We start from the raw sequence: 12000 nt of genomic DNA, 5'->3' as shown, positions 1-12000 counted from the left end.
TATTGTGTACAAATATTTAACATTTAGGATTTGAAAGTGGGATTTTAAGTCCCATTTCAAATTGCCATACATGTTTATATTTGTATTGTATGTATATTGTCAATTGTACAAAACAGGGTAAAACAGCGCAATTTTCAAAGACTGGCATTAAGTTCAGCAAAAGCTAGTAATTTTGACGACAAGATGAAAAATAAATGTGATGTAATGATGATGTAGCGTGAGGGTACGAAATAATATTATTTTTAATACAAAATACTACAAAATATGACACAAGTTTTATTAATTTACGGATGGGATATACCTAAACCTTGCTACAACACTATAGGCAGTGTACCTAATCGTAGAGTAGTGTAGTTTTTAGTAATTCCGGTTCGTTTCACAGAGAGCTGGTGATACTTACTATATTTTTAACTATATTTATACAAAATATATATAATTATATAAGTAGTAATATTATTATAAAAGGAGGGTTTTACCGTTTAATGACCGGTTTGTCGATTCTATATTTTAAGCGTAAAGATAAATGACGATAATTAAAGTGCGTAAAATAATGACAATAAATAAAATGACAGTAAATAAAATTGCGAGTAATAAAATGACAGTAAATAAAGATACGATGAGAAATATAATAAAAGAATTATGCTTATTTAAACTTCCGTAATCATGATGTTTGACGTGTTGATTTTAATTTATTACCATGGGTTAATTGTCCTTTGCCCTGGTTTATTTGATACGTCTATCTGGTTTTTGTCCATAATAGTCCATCGGTCATAAATATAAAGTGCGAGTATCCTCGTCAAATTACCCTTATACCCGAAGTCAAATATTCCAACTGATTAAGGATTTAAACTGTGACGCAGTTATCACTTCTGTCAACAATTACACCAGTTATCAATGTATGTAATCCACCCCTGTTTTAATTAGTTTATGAATATTAATTCATCCACTTGATCAGAATGAATAATCAATTACCCAACCCAATTGATTAATTAAATGATTATAACAGATTCCATATGAACGTCACTAAATAGGACAACCATAATCATTATTAATTATTAGGTTAATTAATTTGAAGATAGGTTCGACAGACTCCAATGAGTTGTCACTCAATTAGACAATACCCCCCATCTATTAATAGTCAATAATCCAATTTCCACAAGTGTCGGTCTTTTGCCCAAACCTTAATTATGGTCCAAAGTTCAATAACCCAATTTTAGTAATTAGCCCAACATCATGAGTACTTCATTTTAAATAAGCATAATAACGACTTAGCTACGAGACATTAATGTAAAAAGGTTGAACATAACTTACAATGATTAAAAATAGCGTAGCGTTACACGGACAGAATTTCGACTTACACACTCAAACGATCTCTATCATAAATCTTATTATTATCATAATTTAAAGTTAAAATTAAGATTATTGTTATATCTTATTAAGTTAACATTATGATAGAGATATAGAATATAGATATTGATAATTGATATTGATAATAGATAGATAGATCGATATATATATCGAAATATGATCGAAGAAAGGTATCCATATATCGATCGCATTACATAGCTTTTATAGGCAAATTATAAATTTAAATTTTCATTTATGACCCCTGAACTATGCTCAATTAACAACTTTTTATTATTTAATATTATTCTTATTATGAATTATTTAAATATTATATTTTATTCTTGTGCATAGTTGACTCGTAATTTTTACACCGTTGCGTCGAGCGTTGAGAGTTGACTCTGGTCCCGGTTCCGGATTTTCGAACGTCCTTTCGTACAATTTTATATTGTGTACTTTGCGTTTTGTAACTTGTACTCTTGTCATTTTTAGACGTTCCTCATCAATAATTTGAACCTTTTTGATTGTATCTTGTACTTTTGAGCTTTTTGGACCTTTGCGTCTTCAAATCTTCGTTTTCGCCTTTTGTCTTCGCACTTATTTAAAATAAACGAATATTACTCGAAAATGGAACAATTGCAACTAAAATCTTGTCTTTCTTGGGGGATTTTGCTATGAAATATATGTTCCTTTTTAGCCTTATCAATATCCCCACACTTGAGCGTTGCTTGTCCTCAAGCAATACAGTCTTGAAATAATATAATACATCACACGAATCACTTCTTTATTCTTCACACTTTGTACATCAGTGATTTTGATAGAGCGGTATAAACAATGATATTAACAATAGACCCATGGTTAAAGGTGGGTGTGTCATCCACAGTTGCCTTGGGTTTAGGTCAACGACACTTGCAATCAAATAGCCGATTTACTTTCGGTTTCCAAAGCAAAGTGCACATTTGAAAGGCGGTTTACAGTCCCACATGACTATAAAAATGTAGATCCTTTAGGAAATTGGATCTTTATGAAAACATTTGATCTTTTAAAAATTCAAGCTAGATTTTACCCTAGACAAGTTTTCTGATTTGACCCACCATCGGTGTTGCAAAATATATTTGTGGATCAATATTTTGGCTAAAAACATTTAGGTTCGTGTAATCCACTGCTATCCCGGTATCGGAAAGCACACATCCAGTTTACTTGTTCCGTATATTACCTTTCGGTAAACTACCATCCGGTTGTAAAGGAAAGCGATGAACAAGAAACTGTTAAGGCAATGTCCCGTGACATGCATTTGATTATGGTCTTTTAACGTGTCGGATGCTAGAACTATCCTTGGTAGGAGCGATAGTAAAGATCATCCTATGATTTTTCGGTCTGGCACAAGGTCCTGTCTCCGACCATGCTATGCAACCACCGTTCTTACGGTTGACACCCGATTTGGTTCAGGTGACCTAATGAATTTCAGGTGAATTCCTAGGATTTTACGTTCAATGGTAATGAACGCATTGAAAATGGGTTTTCAGAAAACAAATCGGTTTGTATTTTTGATCAAAATATTTTCTCGTTCAAGCTCGAGTTTAGATATCATCGAATTCCATGAGTTTGAATTCTCAATCTTTAAGGTCAATCTCAAGGATTGAGTAATATCAGTCTTAAAAGCTGATTTTTAATCTTTAAGGAGATTATCCTTTCTGGGGATCTGATTCATTAGTCTTATCAAGCTAATTTGCACGGTGCCTCCCCATTGTACGAGATAAATCCTTCTCATGGTTAGGATGAATCTGACCACTTGGCGACCCTGTTTGATGCTGAGGTCCGTGGATTTCCTGCTGATTTTAGAGATGACTTTTCTAGATTTTTCGTCAACCTACAGCTGGTCTGGACGACAACTTCTTGACCTAAATCAAGAAGCGCGTGTCTTTTTCGGAAGACTTTACTTCCTTTTAATGATGGAATTGATTCATCGTGTAGATCCATCTTTCTTTCAAAAGTATTATAGTAAATCGGGTAAAACTGATTAGTATCATCCAAAACAAAAGTACCTGCAATAATCTTGCACAAAGATATGTGATAGATAGTTTTTAATTGAATAACTTGGTACATTCTCCTCACACTTAGTTTCTTTCTTTGCCTTTTTATTCTCCTTTATTCCATTTTAAATGAATTCAAGCATTTTAGGTTGTTTCTCAATTTATGTCCTTTCCGAGGTAACGATAATTTCGGTATTATCACCTAGTTTTCACCGTTCATAAATATGTATAAACATGATTTTGACTTCATTTAATTGAAAATTTTTCAAATTTTCGCAAAATTTGGCAAATAAACCAAGTATAAACCCGAGAGAATTTATAACCCTTCCCCACACTTGAGATCATGCAATGCCCTCATTTGCATGAAATCAGATTCTAATTATAAATTCATGAGGGTGATTAGTGTAGAAAAGTGATTAGAAATACCCAGTTTGTAAATTCTAAGCTCATCGAATGATAGATGGCGCGCCTCATCGTTCATTCCTTCATTTGTATATCACATTTGTTGTTTTGTCTTGTCGTCAAAATTAGTACCTTTTGCTGAACTTTAATGACAGTCTTTGAAAGTGCGTTGTTTTACCCTGTTTTGTACATAAGATAAAATACAAACATATATATATATATATATTTTTGAAGTTTGGTTTATAACCCCACTTTTCAAAAATTTATAAAGTATAATATTTTTGGCATACTTTAAATCAATAAAATTAAAAATAATGATAACAAAATTTGTCGCCCCGCCCTCGGGTAAAGTAATTTCGGCTTAATGACCTAGTCTTCAACTCACGACGAATTTTAGAAATCATTTTTTCAACTTAATGAATTAAAGTAAATTTTGTTTTTAAAAACTTAAATTAAAATGCATATTAATTTCATAAAAAACCTACAAAATAAAAATTCAGAATGGAGGGAGAAAACTAGTTCTTTAGTGTCTGCTTGCGGAAAAGACCAATCGGATTCCATTCTCGGAACTACACGAGAACAGAACAAATAACTTTAGACAGCATTATCTTTTTAGAACATTCGAATCTCCCCACACTTAGGTAGCTGTGGTGTTGAAATTGTGATTAACTTCATTGTCAATTTCTCTTGGTCCATAATCAACTTGCCTATCTGTGACTTTTTCTTTAAGCCAGTGCCCAGCTTCTTCCGTAATATCCCATAATTCAACTAGCTTCGCCCTTTCTTTAGGCGACAGATTGAATACTAACCGGTTACATAACTTAAAGTTCCCCTTACTTCTAGCATCAATAGCCCATTTAAAAAGTTTCTTCATTGAACTGTTAATAATGGGGTCATTTAATTTCGTATCAATAACGGGGTTCTTTGTTATCATGTCATCATTAGGTGTTACTTCATTTTTCCCACACTTAGGCGTTTTATTATTATTAAGCACTACCGTTGGAGTTGGTAAAACAACATGGTTCTTACCAATCATTTTTTCTGGTTCAACGGTTTTGGTTGGTGGAGATTTAGACTTTCGAATCATAAAGGTGATAGATTTGTCACCACTTTTAAGTGTCATTCTTCCATTTCCTACATCAAATAACGCCCCGGTAGACGCAAAGAATGGTCGACCTAAAATTAGAGGAATGTTTGGGTCCTCTTCTATGTCAATGACAATGAATTCGACTAGAAAGGTTAAATTACCTACTTGAATGGGTAGGTTGTCAGCAATTCCAACTGGGTGCTTAATGGTTTGATCAAAGAGTCGAACACTCATATCCGTTGGACTTAACTTACCTACACCTAATCTCTTATATAAGGAAAGAGGCATAACACTTACACTTGCACCTAAATCTGCTAGTGCATCATACATGACACAATCACTAAGTAGACAAGGAACAATAAATTCACCCGGATCACCTACCCTAGGTGGAGGTTTTGGTGGAACTGTCTTCACCGGGTTTATATTTACGGCTTTTGTTTCTTGCACTTTCTTATTCTTTTTCTTCTTCTTCTTTCCAGAGGTATCACAATCTTTATTACCTATCACTTGCTCATACTCAACTCCTTTTCTTGGAAACGGGATGGGTGGTTTGTATGGTGCCACCATTGGCTTTACATACTCGGGTGGTGGTGGTGTAACTTCTTCATTGTTAGTCTCATCTAAAACCTTCCCATCTTCTGGTGCTGGTTTTTCAGAATTCGTTGAAACCATATTAACATTCTCATTCCAAGGATTTACTTCAGTATTACTCGGTAGCTTTCCTTGTTCCCTCTCACTCATCATGCTAGCAAGAGTACCTACGTGTTTTTCTAGATTCAAAATGGAAGCTTGTTGAGTTCTTAATGACTGATCAAACCTCTCGTTCGTTTGGGTTTGAGATGTAATAAATTGTGTTTGAGATTCAACTAGCTTTGCCATCATTTCTTCTAGATTTGGCTTTTTCTCTTCGGGTTGTTGTGGTGGTTTATATAAGCTAGGTCTTTGTTGATTGAAAGTGTTATTTTGAGTCGGTTGGTTATTCGGACCTTGTTGGTTGTACCAGTTATTTTCGGGTCCTTTTGGATTGTAAAGAATGTTTTGATTTCGATTGAAGTTTAGCTTTGGCGGTTGATAATTATTTTGATAATTATTTCCAGGCCTTTGGTTCATATAGGAAACATTCTCTCGTTGTTCCAATGTTGGTTCAATGTGACAATCTTTCAATAAGTGTGGTCCACCGCATTGCTCACAACTGATTCGTATTGCGTGAATATCTTTATTCATCTTTTCCATTCGTCTTTCGAAAGCATCTATTTTTGCGGAAACGGAATCAAAGTCATGGCTAGAATCGGCTCTAGCCGCTTTAGATGATTGAAAGATATCTTTTTCTTGGTGCCACTCATGCGAGTGGGAGGCTGTGTTATCAATAATTTTATAAGCTTCAGTTGCGGTTTTCTTCATAATGGATCCACCGGCTGTTATGTCGATGTCTTTTCGTGTAGCAACGTTGACACCTTGGTAGAATATTTGTACTATTTGGTAAGTGTCTAAACCGTGTTGACGACATCCTCTCAACATCCTTCCGAATCTTGTCCACGCCTCATATAGAGTTTCATTTGGCTTTTGTGTGAACGTAACAATTTCTCCTTGAAGTCTCACGGCTTTAGATGCCGGAAAGAATCTTTTAAGAAATTTCTCAACTAAAACATCCCATGTGTCAATCGCCCCTTCAGGTAACGATTCTAACCAATCTTTGGCTTCTCCCTTTAAAGTCCAGGGAAACAACATGAGATAGATCTGCTCATCTTCCACTTCTCGGATTTTGAATAGTGTACAAATTCTATTAAACGTACGAAGATGTTCGTTTGGGTCTTCATTCGGCGCACCACTGAATTGGCATTGATTAGTCACCATGTGTAGAATTTGTCCTTTGATTTCATAATCTGGAGCATTAACTTCTGGTTTAATAATGGCATGACCTTGGCCCGTGCGTGTAGCTCTCATTCGGTCTTCCATGCTTTGAGGTTCTAGATTTTCCATGATTGGAAGTGTTGTATCTGAATCACTAGAGGTTTCTGATTTAATGGTTTCTTCCTCAACAATCTCTGTTTGAATGATTGGTGGTTCCGGAGGAATAATTAGTGGATCAGGGTCTCGGAATTGTCCCTGAGTATTCTCCGGATTCTCAATTGTGATATTGGTTTCAAAAACTGGATTATCAGAAATTTGAGTTGAAGTACTCGGTCGACTTGATGACGAGTCTAAAGAAAAATCAACGGCAGCTATATTTGTTAAATGTCTTGATCTAGTTACAGGTGGTGAACATACAAAAGGTGGTGAACGTCTTGCTCGGTGCATTCACAGAATATCCTATTAGTTATAAAAATAATAAGAAAAACTTATATAAGCTATCCAATTAATAGACTTTTCTGATTTTGCCCACGTTTCGAATAGCCAAAAGATGCAGCAGAGGGGCAGGATTCGTTTGGTCTCAATATAATTGAGGACTGTTTGGCTCCAATAATCCGGTCCACGTACAAATCCAACTATTACTACGAACCAGAAAATTTTGATGTCTATCAATTTAACCACTTAAAATAAATTTTCGTAATTTTAAGAAATTTAGAGAAGAAGTAGAAAAAATTCTAAGTCCTAAAAACTAGAATGGCGAGAAATAAGAGAGAAAAAGATTGCGCGTCGAAAAGTGTCGAAAAATGAAAAAGACGAAGAGTGGTTTGTAAACACGCGGTTAATCCAACCTTATAACGATCACTATCTTAAAATTAAAACTACAAATAGAGATTACTAATTGGAATTGTAATTGATACATAGGTAAAAGCGTCAAAAAAATAAGAAAAATAAGAAAGTAGCACGAAAAATGGCGTCGCAAAATTCTAAAGCACCTAAATTTTAATCTAAAGAAAAAGTACTTAAGGGATTTTACGGCAAAGCCTAAAAATCTAGAAATAAAAATAAACTACGCCAAAAACTATATTTAAAACTAACTATGAACGAAAAAGCAAAGGAATTTTAAATTAAGGAAATTAAACGATATTCTAAAAGGGATTTAGTTTAAAGATTTTGTCTTTAAAATATAACTTTTTTTTTTAGTAATAACTTATGATTATTGTAACGAAACGGTGTTTGTTAAAAAAAAAATGATAAGATTAGGCAAGATAACTCACTACGTAATGTTTGGCAAGATTATATGTGTGTTTCTAGTTGCTAAAAATGAAACTGGGATAATAAGCACAGCAACTAGATGCCCTCCTCTTTTGTTTTGTTGATTAAAATTAAAATAAGAATTATAATAAATAAAGTGAGTAAGTGAAGGGGAGGTCTCGTGGCATATTAATATAATTGTAAATTGGAAAAATATTGATTGAATTTGAATACCCAATTAAATCTAGCTATAAATTTATGATCGCCAATCACGTCATACATATAAAACCAAAAGGACTAAATAGTATATATTCACAAGTTTAGGTATTTAAGAAGTATCATTATTTATGACCATAAAAGAGTGTGAGGTGGTCCAGTAGAAAGGAAAAAAAAAAAAAAACAAAAGGGAGTAGATACAAAGTGTGTCACGAGTCAACAGAATTTTATTTTATTTTATTTTATTTTATTTTATTTTTTTTTGAAAAACGTTTTTTTATATGTTTTTTTTTTTAAAACGTTTTTTTTTTTTTTTTAAACGTTTTTTTTTTTTTTTTTTTTTAGGATAATTAAATTAATATGATGGACCCTTTAAAATGATGGACCGATGGACCGATGGACCCTTTAAAGTAATAATTTTAACAAGTGACTAGTATAGTGGACATTATATGATATAGAATTCAGTAAAGAGTCCCACTTGGGAAAACAAGTGGGTCAAGTTGGCCGAAAATATAACTTTTGATGGTGGAGTTATTATTATTATTATTATTTTTTTTTTTTAAATCGTTGGTTAGCAAACAACTAGTTCTCAAAATTCAATTACAATAAAATAACAACTTTATGGCCAAAGAAGCAATAATCACCCAAAGAGTATGCATAAAAGTACCAAAGAAGCAATCTTTCAATAATCGTGTTTTTTTTTTTTTTTTTTCAAACTTAAATATAAATATATTTATACAAATATATATTAAAAATATAGCGTTTCACCGAGTCCCCGGCAGCGGCGCCAAAAACTTGATGATGTAGCGTGAGGGTACGAAATAATATTATTTTTAATACAAAATACTACAAAATATGACACAAGTTTTATTAATTTACGGATGGGATATACCTAAACCTTGCTACAACACTATAGGCAGTGTACCTAATCGTAGAGTAGTGTAGTTTTTAGTAAGTCCGGTTCATTCCACAGAGAGCTGGTGATACTTACTATATTTTTAACTATATTTATACAAAATATATATAATTATATAAGTAGTAATATTATTATAAAAGGAGGGTTTTACCGTTTAATGACCGGTTTGTCGATTCTATATTTTAAGCGTAAAGATAAATGACGATAATTAAAGTGCGTAAAATAATGACAATAAATAAAATGACAGTAAATAAAATTGCGAGTAATAAAATGACAGTAAATAAAGATACGATGAGAAATATAATAAAAGAATTATGCTTATTTAAACTTCCGTAATCATGATGTTTGACGTGTTGATTTTAATTTATTACCATGGGTTAATTGTCCTTTGTCCTGGTTTATTTGATACGTCTATCTGGTTTTTGTCCATAATAGTCCATCGGTCATAAATATAAAGTGCGAGTATCCTCGTCAAATTACCCTTATACCCGAAGTCAAATATTCCAACTGATTAAGGATTTAAACTGTGACGCAGTTATCACTTCTGTCAACAATTACACCAGTTATCAATGTATGTAATCCACCCCTGTTTTAATTAGTTTATGAATATTAATTCATCCACTTAATCAGAATGAATAATCAATTACCCAACCCAATTGATTAATTAAATGATTATAACAGATTCCATATGAACGTCACTAAATAGGACAACCATAATCATTATTAATTATTAGGTTAATTAATTTGAAGATAGGTTCGACAGACTCCAATGAGTTGTCACTCAATTAGACAATACCCCCCATCTATTAATAGTCAATAATCCAATTTCCACAAGTGTCGGTCTTTTGCCCAAACCTTAATTATGGTCCAAAGTTCAATAACCCAATTTTAGTAATTAGCCCAACATCATGAGTACTTCATTTTAAATAAGCATAATAACGACTTAGCTACGAGACATTAATGTAAAAATGTTGAACATAACTTACAATGATTAAAAATAGCGTAGCGTTACACGGACAGAATTTCGACTTACACACTCAAACGATCTCTATCATAAATCTTATTATTATCATAATTTAAAGTTAAAATTAAGATTATTGTTATATCTTATTAAGTTAACATTATGATAGAGATATAGAATATAGATATTGATAATTGATATTGATAATAGATAGATAGATCGATATATATATCGAAATATGATCGAAGAAAGGTATCCATATATCGATCGCATTACATAGCTTTTATAGGCAAATTATAAATTTAAATTTTCATTTATGACCCCTGAACTATGCTCAATTAACAACTTTTTATTATTTAATATTATTTTTATTATGAATTATTTAAATATTATATTTTATTCTTGTGCATAGTTGACTCGTAATTTTTACACCGTTGCGTCGAGCGTTGAGAGTTGACTCTGGTCCCGGTTCCGGATTTTCGAACGTCCTTTCGTACAATTTTATATTGTGTACTTTGCGTTTTGTAACTTGTACTCTTGTCATTTTTAGACGTTCCTCATCAATAATTTGAACCTTTTTGATTGTATCTTGTACTTTTGAGCTTTTTGGACCTTTGCGTCTTCAAATCTTCGTTTTCGCCTTTTGTCTTCGCACTTATTTAAAATAAATGAATATTACTCGAAAATGGAACAATTGCAACTAAAATCTTGTCTTTCTTGGGGGATTTTGCTATGAAATATATGTTCCTTTTTAGCCTTATCATGTAACAACAAGACGGAATGAACAAATGATGTGCACCATTTATCATTCAGCAAACAAACGCCAATATGTTTGGAAACTTTGGAAAAATTTAATCATTTTTCTACACTAATCACCCTCAATAATTTAAATTGTTACTGATTACTTGCAAATGAGGGCATTGCAAGATCTTAAGTATGGGAAGGGGTTAAATTCTTTCGGATTTTTAAAATTTTTAACTTAAACACTTGGTTACCATTAAAAATACTAGTAACGCAGCAGTTGTATTAGAATCTAGTGCTCTCTGATAATAAAGAACAGCCCTAGTCTTATATACTGACTACCCATTTCTAGTAAAAATTTTCAAAATTTTTAATTAAATGAACTCAAAATCATGTTTATATATATTTATGAACGATAAAACTAGGTGTTAACACCGAAATTATTGTTACCTTGGAAAAGACATAAATTGAGAAACAAACCAAAATGTTAGAATTCATTTAAAATGGAATAGAGAACAATAAAAAGGCAAATAAAAGAAAATAAAAGCCAAGTGTGGGAAAATTTACCAAGTTATTTTAAACATATATCACATATTTTTGTAACAAATAATTGAAGATACTTTTGCTTTGGACTAAACTAAACAGTTTTACCCGATTTACTGTAATATATTTGAAAGAAAGATGGATCTACATGATGAATCAATTCCATCATTAAAAGGAAGTAAAGTCTTCCGAAAAAGAAACGCGCCTCTTGATTTAGGTCATGAAGTTGTCGTCCAGACCAGCTGTAGGTTGACGAAAAATCTAGAAAAGTCATCTCTAAAATCAGTAGGAAATCCACGAACCTCAGAATCAAACAGGGTCGCCAAGTGGTCAGACTTATCCTAACCATGAGAGGATCTGTCTTGTAAAATGGGGAGGACGCCATGCAAATTAGCTGGATAAGACTAATGAATCAGATCCCCAGAAAGGATAATCTCCTTTAAAGATCAAAAATCAGCTTTTAAGACTGATATTACTCAATCCTTGAGATTGACCTTAAAGATTGAGAATTACAAACTCATGGAATTCAATGATATCTAAACTCGAGCTTGAACGAGAAAATATTTTGATCAAAATTACAAACCGATTTTTTTTCTGAAAACCCATTTTCAATGCGTTCATTACCATTGAACGTAAAATCCTAGGAATTCACCTG

Source organism: Rutidosis leptorrhynchoides, chromosome 1 (assembly GCF_046630445.1).
Source record: "Rutidosis leptorrhynchoides isolate AG116_Rl617_1_P2 chromosome 1, CSIRO_AGI_Rlap_v1, whole genome shotgun sequence".
In the NCBI taxonomy this organism is placed as follows: Eukaryota; Viridiplantae; Streptophyta; class Magnoliopsida; order Asterales; family Asteraceae; genus Rutidosis; species Rutidosis leptorrhynchoides.
The sequence above is the reverse complement of the archived record's forward strand: the minus strand, read 5'-3'. Positions refer to the sequence as shown.